The 12,255-nt window shown below is 40.8% G+C and overlaps 1 pseudogene; it reads right to left on the reverse strand.

Annotated features, from left to right (window-relative positions):
* Positions 1 to 4,681: 4,681 nt before the first annotated feature.
* On the reverse strand, positions 4,682 to 11,266 carry LOC149979991 (PR domain zinc finger protein 15-like; annotated as a pseudogene).
* Between the last annotated feature and the right edge of the window lie 989 nt (positions 11,267 to 12,255).

Here is a 12,255-nt window from a genome sequence, read left to right on the forward strand (position 1 = left end):
TGCTGTGATATCCAGGCTGGTTGAATTCTAAATAAATCACTGACAGTGTCACCAGCAAAGCACCCCCACACCTCCTTCTCCATGCTTCACGGTGGGAACCACACACACGGAGATTATCCGTTCACCTACTCTGCGTCTCACAAATACATGGCAGTTGGAACCAAAAATCACAAATTTGACTCATCAGACCAAAGGACAGATTTCCGCCGGTCTAAGGTCCATTGCCCGTGTTTCTCGGCCCAAGCAAGTCACTTCTTATTATTGGTGTCCTTAAGTAGTGGTTTCTTCGCACCAATTCGACCATGAAGGCATGCTTCACGCAGTCTCCTCTGAACAGTTGATGTTGAGATGTGTCTGTTACTGAACTCGGTGAAGCATTTATTTGGGCTGCAATTTCTGAGGCTGGTAACTCCAACGAATGTATCCTCTGCAGCAAAGGTAACTCTGGGTCTTCCTATCCTGTGGCGGTCCTCAGGAGAGCCAGTTTCATCATACCGCTTGATGGCTTTTGCGACTGCACTTGAAGAAACTTTCAAAGTTCTTCAAATTTTCCATTTTGACTGACCTTCATGTCTTTAAGTAATGATGGACTGCCATTTCTCTTTTCTTATTTGAGCTGTTCTTGCCATAATATGGACTTGGTATTTTACCAAATAGGGCTATATTCTGTATACCACCCCTACCTTGTCACAACACAACTGACTGGCTCAAATGCATTAAAGGAAGGAAATTCAACAAATTAACTTTTAACAAGGCACACCTGTTAATTTAAATGCATTCCAGGTGACTACCTAATGAAACTGGTTGAGAGAATGCCAAGTGTGTGCAGAGGTCATCAAGGCAAAGGGCGGCTACTTTGAAGAATCTAAAATCTATTTTGATTTGTTGAACACTTTTTTGTTTACTACGTGATTCCTTATGTGTTATTTACTAGTTTTGATGTCTTCACTATTATTCTACAATGTAGAAAATAGTAAAAAATAAAGAAAAAAAACCCTGGAATGAGTAGGTGTGTCCAAACTGTTGACTGGTACTGTATATCAGCAAACTTGATGAACAATAACAATTTTAGTAGAGAAGAATTGTTTCTCAAAAGTATCACGTTTATAGAAGCTCCTCCATGAATATAAAATTATTATCTATCATGGGAATGGGTTAAAAATGTTTTATTTTATTCTGGGGGAAATCCCCAAAACATCTATGATTTTTCTTACAATAGTATCCCTTTTCAATCCGAGTTTCCACAGACCCGCCTCGATCGACAGAACAACTTCTTATCCTGATTTATATTAACATAGAGGGGTGACCAGATGTAAATGGGCCATGTGGGAAATAATAATGAGATCTTAGTCGTTTATGAGGGACCCTACTTCACACCATAGTGATGCACATCACCACTGAGACAGAGCTAATTGTTTAATGCCTGGGGCTAATAGACAACAAACACTTCACATATCTCATAGGTACATCAACAACATTTGAAGGTGTGAACCCTGAGAATGAGGGTCGTTTCAGATGATGGTCTATCTAGTCCACACCTCATGTTAACCCACCTTATTGTGGGTTTTGACACACCTTGTTCCATGACTGTGGAAAGAGACAATAGCTAGATCCATACAGACTGAAGCCCTATGATCCTTTAAACACCTTTCTTAGACAGAATATTTTTGCATAATCTAATGCTGATGTCAAGCGCTCTGTTCGGGGTCTCTCAGACAAATCACATTTGTGAAGATAGCACTCCCTTCTGGTTGATCCAGGTTCTGACTCCTGGTGGGAAGCTATAGGTGTAAAACAGGTGGAAAGACTGACTGGTTCTTTTGATAAACATACAGTTCCAGTCAAAAGTTTGGACACACCAACTCATTCAAGTGTTTTTCTTAATTTTTTGCAAATGTTCTACATTGTAGAACAGTAGTGAATACACCAAAACAATGAAATAACACATGTGGTAACCAAAAAAGTGTTAAACAAATGAAAATATATTTTAGATTCTTCAAAGTAGCCACCCTTTGCCTTGATGACAGCTTTGCACACTCTTGGAATTCTCTCAACTATCTTCACCTGGAATGCTTTTCCAACAGTCTTGAAGGAGTTCCCGCATATGCTGAGCACTTGTTGGCTGCTTTTCCTTCAATCTGCGGTCCAACTCATCCCAAACCATCTCAATTGGGTTGAGGTCAGGTGATTGTGGATGCCAGGTCATCTGATGCAGCACTCCATTACTCCCCTTCTTGGTCAAATAGCCCTAACACAGCCTGGAGGTGTGTTGGGTCATTGTCCTGTTGAAAAACAAATGATAGTCCCACTAAGCCCAAACCAGATGGGATGGCGTATCACAGCAGAATGCTGTGGTAGCCAGGCTGGTTAAGTGTGCCTTGAATTCTAAATAAATCACAAAGTGTCACCAGCAAAGCACCCCCAAACCATCACACCTCCTATTCCTCCGTGGGAACCATACATGCAGAGATCATCCGTTCACCTACTCTGTGTCTCACAAAGACAAAGTGTTTGGAATCACAAATCTCAAATTTGCACTCATCAGACCAAAGGACAGATTTCCACCTGTCTAATGTCCATTGCTTGTGTTTCTTGGCCAGAGCAAGTCTCTTCTTATTATTATTGGTGTCCTTTAGTAGTGGTTTCTTCGCACCAATTCAACCAAGAAGTCTCCTCTGAATAGTTGATGTTGAGATGTGTCTGTTACTTGAACTCTGTGAAGCATTTATTTTGGGCTGCAATTTCTGAGGCTGGTAACTCCAATGAACTTATCCTCTGCAGCAGAGGTAACTCTGGGTCTTCCTATCCTGTGGCGGTCCTCATGGGAGCCAGTCATCATAGAGCTTGATGGTTTTTGCGACTGCACTTGAAGAAACTTTAAAAGTTATCAACATTTTCCGGATTGACTGACCTTCATGTCATAAAGTAATGATGGACTGTCGTTTCTGCCTTGTAACAAGACACACCTGTTAATTGAAATGCTTTCCAGGCAGTGGTGGAAAAAGTACTCAATTGTCATACTTGAGTAAAAGTAAAAATACCTTAATAGAAAATGACTCAAGTAAAAGTGAAAATCACCCAGTAAAATACAAGTAAAAGTCTAAAAGTATTTGGTTTTAAATATACTTAATTATTAAAAGTAAATGGTATTGCTAAAATGTACTTAAGTATCAAAAGTAAAAGTATAAACCATTTCAAATTCCTTATATTAAGCAAACCAGACAGCACCATTTATTATTTTTTTTGACGGATAGCCAGGGGTACACTTCAACACTCAGACATAATTTACAAACAAATAATTTGTGTTTAGTGAGTCCGCCAGATCAGAGGCAATAGGGATGACCAGGGATGTTCTCTTGATAGGTGTGTGAATTGGTCCATTTTCCTGTCAACATGTAATGAGTACTTTTGGGTGTCAGAGAAAATGTATGGAGTAAAAAGTACATTATTTTCTTTAGGAATGTAGTGAAGTAAAAGTTGGAAAAATATATAAATAGTAAAGTACAGAAACCCCAAAAAACTACTTATGTAGTATTTTATACAACTGATTCCAGGTGACCTCATGGAGCTGGTTGAGAAAATGCCAAGAGTGTGCAAAGCTGTCATCAAGACAAAGGGTGGCTACTTCAAAGAATTTCAAATACAAAATATCTTTTGATTTGTTTAATACTTTCTTGGTTACTACATGATTCCATATGGGTTATTTAATAGTTTTCATGTCTTCACTATTATTCTACAATGTAGAAAAAAGAAAAACCCTTGAATGAGTAGGTGTCCAAACTTTTTACTGGTACTGTACATTACAGACATTTGAGATGAAGGGAGTTATTGGAGCCTTGGGCAGTGCTGTGGGAAGATGACCCCCATTCAGTAAGTGGATTAACACATCAATCTGATTACAATGATACCAGCCAGCCAGCCGAGTTTGCCAGTTGGGTAAATCAGAACCCAGGCTAGAAATAGTCTAGAAAACAAGTACATTTGCAGTGCACTATATTTTCACATTTATACTCCATCTAATAAACATTGATATTTAGACACGAACAGAAATGAGCTAAACACATATTTCTTTTTTGAGACACAGTGCCACGTCACTGAGCTCTTTAGTAAAGCCATTCTACTGCCAATGTTTGTCTATGGAGATTGCATGGCGGTGTGCTCAATTTTATACACCTGTCAGCAAAGGGTGTGACTGAAATAGCTGAATCCACCAATTTGAAGTGGTGTCCACATACTTTTGTATATATAGTATGTAAATATTGTGAGACATGCATGTTTAAAATTCACAAATGATTCAATAGCATACTTTTGTTTATGTTGATAAGTCAACCTGTGCAGTTTTGACCAAAGAAACAATGCAGCAAAATAAATTTAACTGTACATCCATTTCTGTAAACAGCTTCCTCTATGTTTTGTTTTTTTACAATAAAAGAAAGGAACAACTAATGTTGACGTAAGACAAAGTGGCTCTTGGTTCTTGTAAATGCTATCATCCTCCATCAATGTGCTCTTGTTCCAGGGATGTATTTTGGGGGGGAATGTAACGTAGGCATTTCGGTGACAGCGTTCAAGGTCTCTAGTCCACATAGGCCTTCATAATAAGAATCGGCATACCATGTGTGTAGACTATCCACTATTCTTCACCAGGACTGTGAGGTGACCAGCACCTCCCCTCTCCAGTCTAGTAGCTGAACATTGGCTGTGTTGTGTTGGCCTGCTGCTGCGCTGCATGGGATTGTCTAGCCTGCACTGGGGTTTGGGTCTCAGAGTCCTGGGCATCACCTGGAGCCCTCTCCACCACAGCGGTGACCTGGAACCCCTCAGCCTGCGTGACGGGCCTCCAGGCCAAGGTGGGGGCCTCCAGGAGTTGGCCCTGGATTGGGTTGATGAAGGTGGTCAGGTTGATGAAGTGGGCGACAGACTGTAGCCCAGTTCCGTCACCACCTGGCTCCACCGTCTCGGCTGTGAGCTCGGTGGGCCGGTTGTGTAGCATTGCGGAGCCAGTGACTGCGTCAAAGGTGACAGTGAGGATGGAGCTGTCTAGGGTGAGGGGCCGGTGGTCACTTGCCGTCAGGTGGCCCACGGCTACGGGCTAGAGGCTGGTGAACTGGGAAGGGGCATGGGAGGTGATGAGGGTCACTGTGATGTTGGTACAGGAGGCTGAGGACGCGTGGGGGTTGGCTTGCAGCACCACCTATAACAACAGCACCAGTCACATTGGGTCAGATCATACACTACTAACAGTATGATAGGCTCACACAATCTACACATGATGTTATTGATAACATGGAAAATTCAAAAACTCCACTTATCCACGAACAAAATACTATTTAAAGACATTTATCACAGACAGGTGGACCCAATTGTAATGAGTAGAATCTCTGACCTCATATAACTGCTAACATTGATGATCAGAATAACACATGTCCAGTGTGGCCCACCCACCTGTTGGATACTCCGCACAGCAGAGCTGGTCTCATCTCCAACTATGGTGGTGGTGTACTCTACTCTTTTGCCTGTGAAGTCAGCGTACTCGTCAGAATCAGGCAGCTCCGGGTCCTCCAGCTGTTTCTGCGTCTTCCTGGGCAGTCTGCTGGGGCCTCTCCCCAGAAAGTGCCTCCTTCTCTAGGGTTAGAGTGGGCTGCAAAGGAGGGTATGAGAACCAAAAGTATTGAAGGTTCAATGCAGCCATTTGTATCGCAATGTCAAATCATTACTGGGTAACAATGAAGTACCTTACTGTGATTGTTTTCAACTAAAAGTGTCAAAAGGGGTAGATCAGCTTTAATAGTGCAGATAGATTGTAGTTTCCGTCAATATAATTGTCTGCATCAATATATATATATATATATATACAGTGCCTTGCGAAAGTATTCGGCCCCCTTGAACTTTGTGACCTTTTGCCACATTTCAGGCTTCAAACATAAAGATATAAAACTGTATTTTTTTGTGAAGAATCAACAACAAGTGGGACACAATCATGAAGTGGAACGACATTTATTGGATATTTCAAACTTTTTTAACAAATCAAAAACTGAAAAATTGGGCGTGCAAAATTATTCAGCCCCCTTAAATTAATACTTTGTAGCGCCACCTTTTGCTGCGATTACAGCTGTAAGTCGCTTGGGGTATGTCTCTATCAGTTTTGCACATCGAGAGACTGAAATTTTTTCCCATTCCTCCTTGCAAAACAGCTCGAGCTCAGTGAGGTTGGATGGAGAGCATTTGTGAACAGCAGTTTTCAGTTCTTTCCACAGATTCTCGATTGGATTCAGGTCTGGACTTTGACGTGGCCATTCTAACACCTGGATATGTTTAATTTTGAACCATTCCATTGTAGATTTTGCTTTATGTTTTGGATCATTGTCTTGTTGGAAGACAAATCTCTGTCCCAGTCTCAGGTCTTTTGCAGACTCCACCAGTCTCAGGTCTTTTGCAGACTCCATTCTTCCAGAATGGTCCTGTATTTGGCTCCATTCATCTTCCCATCAATTTTAACCATCTTCCCTGTCCCCGCTGAAGAAAAGCAGGCCCAAACCATGATGCTGCCACCACCATGTTTGACAGTGGGGATGGTGTGTTCAGCTGTGTTGCTTTTACGCCAAACATAACGTTTTGCATTGTTGCCAAAAAGTTCAATTTTGGTTTTATCTGACCAGAGCACCTTCTTCCACATGTTTGGTGTGTCTCCCAGGTGGCTTGTGGCAAACTTTAAACGACACTTTTTATGGATATCTTTAAGAAATGGCTTTCTTCTTGCCACTCTTCCATAAAGGCCAGATTTGTGCAATATACGACTGATTGTTGTCCTATGGACAGAGTCTCCCACCTCAGCTGTAGATCTCTGCAGTTCATCCAGAGTGATCATGGGCCTCTTGGCTGCATCTCTGATCAGTCTTCTCCTTGTATGAGCTGAAAGTTTAGAGGGACGGCCAGGTCTTGGTAGATTTGCAGTGGTCTGATACTCCTTCCATTCCAATATTATCGCTTGCACAGTGCTCCTTGGGATGTTTAAAGCTTGGGAAATCTTTTTGTATCCAAATCCGTCTTTAAACTTCTTCACAACAGTATCTCGGACCTGCCTGGTGTGTTCCTTGTTCTTCATGATGCTCTCTGCGCTTTTAACGGACCTCTGAGACTATCACAGTGCAGGTGCATTTATACGGAGACTTGATTACACACAGGTGGATTGAATTTATCATCATTAGTCATTTAGGTCAACATTGGATCATTCAGAGATCCTCACTGAACTTCTGGAGAGAGTTTGCTGCACTGAGGGTGAAGGGGCTGAATAATTTTGCACGCCCAATTTTTGATTTGTTAAAAAAGTTTGAAATATCCAATAAATGTTGTTCCACTTCATGATTGTGTCCCACTTGTTGATTCTTCACAAAAAAATACAGTTTTATATCTTTATGTTTGAAGCCTGAAATGTGGCAAAAGGTCGCAAAGTTCAAGGGGGCCGAATACTTTCGCAAGGCACTGTGTGTGTGTGTGTGTATATATATATATATATATATATATACACACACACACACACACACACACACACACACATAATACACACTGCTCAAAAAAATAAAGGGAACACTAAAATAACACATCCTAGATCTGAATGAATGAAATATTCTTATTAAATACTTTTTTCTTTACATAGTTGAATGTGCTGACAACAAAAATCACACAAATTATCAATGGAAATCAAATATCAACCCATGGAGGTCTGGATTTGGAGTCACACTCAAAAAAATACCTAATGGCAGTCGGGCTACCTCTGGCGAGCACATGGAGGAATGCCACCCCACACCATGACTGACCCACCGCCAAACCGGTCATGCTGGAGGATGTTGCAGGCAGCAGAACGTTCTCCACGGCGTCTCCAGACTGTCACGTCTGTCACATGTGCTCAGTGTGAACCTGCTTTCATCTGTGAAGAGCACAGGGCGCCAGTGGCGAATTTGACAATCTTGGTGTTCTCTGGCAAATGAAAAACGTCCTGCACAGTGTTGGGCTGTAAGCACAACCCCCACCTGTGGACGTTGGGCCCTCATGGAGTCTGTTTCTGGGTTGTAGACTCCGTCTCATGCTACCACTAGAGTGAAAGCACCGGCAGCATTCTAAAGTGACCAAAACATCAGCCGGGAAGCATAGGAACTGAGAAATGGTCTGTGGTCACCACCTGCAGAACCACTCCTTTATTGGGGGTGTCTTGCTAATTGCAAATAATTTCCACCTGTTGTCTATTCCATTTACACAACAGCATGTGAAATGTATTGTCAATCAGTGTTTCTTCCTAAGTGGACAGTTTGATTTAACAGAAGTGTGATTGACTTGGAGTTACATTGTGTTGTTTAAGTGTTCCCTTTATTTTTTTGAGTAATATATATATATATATATATATACACACACACACACACACACACACACAGTTGAAGTCATACGTTTACAAACACTTAGGTTGGTGTCATTAAAACTCATTTTTCAACCACTCCACAAATTTCTTGTTATCAAATTATAGTTTTGGCAAGTCGGTTAGGACATCTACTTCGTGCACAAGACACAAGTAATTTTTCCAACAATTGTTTATAGACAGATTATTTCACTGATAATTCACTGTATCACAATTCCAATGGGTCAGAGGTTTACATACACTAAGTTGACTGTGCCTTTAAACAGCTTGGAAATTCCAGAAAACGTCATGGCTTTAGAAGCTTGTGATAGGCTAATTGACATAATTTGAGTCATTTGGAGGTGTACCTGTGAATATATTTCAAGGCCTACCTTCAAACTCCGTGCCTCTTTGCTTGACATCATGGGAAAATCGAAAGAAATCAGCCAAGACCTCAGATTTTTTTTGTAGACCTCCACAAGTCTGGTTCATCCTTGGGAGCAATTTCGAAACGCCTGATGGTACCACGTTCATCTGTACAAACAATAGTACGCAAGTATAAACACCATGGGACCACGCAGCCGTCATACCGCTCAGGAAGGAGATGTGTTCTGTCTCCTAGAGATGAACGTACTTTGGTGCGAAAAGTGCAATTCAATCCCAGAACAAGAGCAAAGGACCTTGTGAAGATGCTGGAGGAAACAGGTACAAAAGTATCTATATCCACAGTAAAAACGAGTCCTATATCGACATAACCTGAAAGGCCGCTCAGCAAGGAAGAAGCCACTGCTCCAAAACTGCCATAAAAAAGCCAGATTACGGTTTGCAACTGCACATGGGGACAAAGATCGTACTTTTTGGAGAAATGTCCTTTGGTCTGATGAAACAAAAATAGAACTGTTTGGCCATAATGACCATCGTTATGTTTGGAGGAAAAGGGGGAGACTTGCAAGCCGAAGAACACCATCCCACCCGTGAAGAACGGGGTGGCAGCATCATGTTGTGGGGGTGCTTTGCTGCAGGAGGGACTGGTGCACTTCACAAAATAGATGGCAACATGAGGAATGAAAATGACGTGGATATATTGAAGCAACACCTCAAGACATCAGTCTTAAAGTTTGGTCTCAAGTGGGTCTTCCAAATGGACAATGACCCCAAGCATACTTCCAAAGTTGTGGCAAAATGGCTTAAGTACAACAAAGTCAAGGTATTGGAGTGGCCATCACAAAGCCCTAACCTCAATCCTATAGAACATTTGTGGGCAGAACTGAAAAAGCGTGTGCGAGCAAGGAGGCCTACAAACCTGACTCAGTTACTCCAGCTCTGTCATGAGGAAGGACCAAAATTCACCCAACTTATTGTGGGAAGCTCGTGGAAGGCTACCCGAAACGTTTGACCCAAGTTAAACAATTTAAAGGCAATGCTACCAAATACTAATTGAGTGTATGTACACTTCTGACCCACTGGGAATGTGATGAAAGAAATAAAAGCTGAAATAAATAATTCTCTCTACTATTATCCTGACATTTCACATTCTTAAAATAAACTGACCTAAGACAGGGAATTGTTACTAGGATTAAATGTCAGGAATTGTGAAAAACTGAGTTTAAATGTAGTTGGCTATGGTGTATGTAAACTTCGACTTCAACTGTAGATGTGATCTCCATATAAAACACTGCATTACATTAATATTTAATTGCATAAAATAGGTGTGGCCTCAACTTTAATACATAGCCATATTAAATCAGAAAAGGTTAACAAGCATTTTTTCACAGATTGAAAGAGAACAGCACACTTCGGTGGTTATTCAGACAATATTTATTGCTCAAGATGATAAACCTGATATGTCAATAATTAATTAGTCATAATCCCTGCATGGCATTGACTGACATTCAATACAAGCAGTCAACCAGGTTCTGTGCATTTCACAGAGCCAATGCCAATATTAAATGGCAGGAAGCAGTTTGATCAAACACAGGCCCACTGCCTAGTGAAATGCATAATCTTGCACTTGTCAGTAGCCATGTTATAGGCTGAGAAACAAGTTAGCATGGTTAAAACTTCCCACATTCTTTTTTACATGGTTTTTAGATTACTTCGGGCATCAGCAAATGCCTCAATCTGCAAGATCGCTCTAAAAGGGCTCTTATTTACTAAAACAGGGAGCAGTCAGGCCATTGGAAACTCTACCAGCAGCCCATGTCAATATTTGACCCACAACTTTTCAAACAGCAAGAGATTGGTACCAGACATCAGCCTAGGCATTTAACACACCTGCCCATTTGGTTCAATGCCCATGCTGGGCAATTTCTTTCCTCAAGGCCCTCATTACTAGCTAACTAACAATTTTGCACTACATTTTGACAGGCCCAATTGGCAAAAAAACAGACCAGGCCATCTGGCATTTGCCCAAACTGCCCACCACTTCAAATATAACCCATACAGTACATGCAGGAGATAACTTCATTAATGTGGTTGTTCTAGATCAACATAAATGGCATGCATTTTTTTCCAGCATTTTTAAATCAGGGCTCCTTGATTATTCCGTTTTCATATGGGTTGTTGAGAGGGAGAAATCGAACTGGCCCCTCTCTCATCTCAAAGCCTTTCAAGCCATATAGCAACATTCACAAGTCCTCTGAAAACACCAGCTGATAGGCATAGAAAGCACAGCCAGGGACAGCAAGGCCAGGGTCACACAGGCCCCATGTCATTTTAAGACTGTTCATACCTGAAAAATTTACAATTTCCAAGAGGTAAACCCTACCACTACAATTTGTCACTACTACACTAGTAGAGGAACTGTTCTCCTGTCTTTTCAAAAGTATTTTAAACAGTAGGGCATCTGACTACTACGTCCATCTTGAGTACTGCCATCATGTCGGGAAGAGTATAGCAGTCCTCTCATGAGGTTCATTTGCTGAGAAGAAAAACAGTAGTTAACACAAAGGGAATTCATCTCAAAGACAACATTCATTTAATTTACCTGTTTAAGAAAAATAACAGTACAATCATTAGCTAAGTAAAAGCCCAAAGCAGTGAAACCATTCAGATTTCCCAAACTTTCCTCATCACCCTTTCAGTTAAGATAATGTTTAAAGCTCCGATACATGTCATTTTTAAAACAAAAAACAGCAAAAACACAAGTAATTCAGTGGAAATGCATGTGTGCATCAACACTGCATTTTAGTGAACACTGCAATAAGTATGCCTTGGGGTAGTATCACTTTCTATCCCTCGCTCAGCATATGAGATCATTGGGGTTCTAGTTACCACTTCACCAACCCCAGACAGAGTTGTAGTGTAAAGAGGGCATCTTTAGGTCAGAAGACCACAGGAAACGGCATATCATTTTAAAAACACTGCAATAGCTTATAAAAGAAAAGTGATAATACAAAAAATTCAAAAATGTTAATATATAAAAAATAAATTCATCTTATCCATGATGTCGCTGCACTGTTTTGAAATAGTGTTTATAGTGGACAATACAAAACTCAATGAATTATATATTAAAAACTACTTTTGGTCTTCCCAAAATTGTTTCAGTGTCAGATAACGGATGAATGACATTTACCTCTTTCGATGTGTTATTTACAGAACTGTCATAACTGTTATGTCTGAAATATTTAGTCTAGCATATGATTTTCACAGTAGCTCTGAGGTTTGTATGTGAATTTATTTTAGATAAGATGTATTACAATGTTAGGCTTTATCATCTCCCACTAGTATCAACCTTACAGTGGAACAGACTGGTTCCCTTGACAACACAACCAAACACCTATCTCAATCACATAGGGCCTACAGTACACAAGCTGCTTCTATACACTGACTGAAGAAACAATAGGAATATGCTCTTTCCATGACAG

Source organism: Oncorhynchus mykiss, chromosome 10, assembly GCF_057628025.1.
Source record: "Oncorhynchus mykiss isolate SJ-2025 chromosome 10, ASM5762802v1, whole genome shotgun sequence".
In the NCBI taxonomy this organism is placed as follows: domain Eukaryota; kingdom Metazoa; phylum Chordata; class Actinopteri; order Salmoniformes; family Salmonidae; genus Oncorhynchus; species Oncorhynchus mykiss.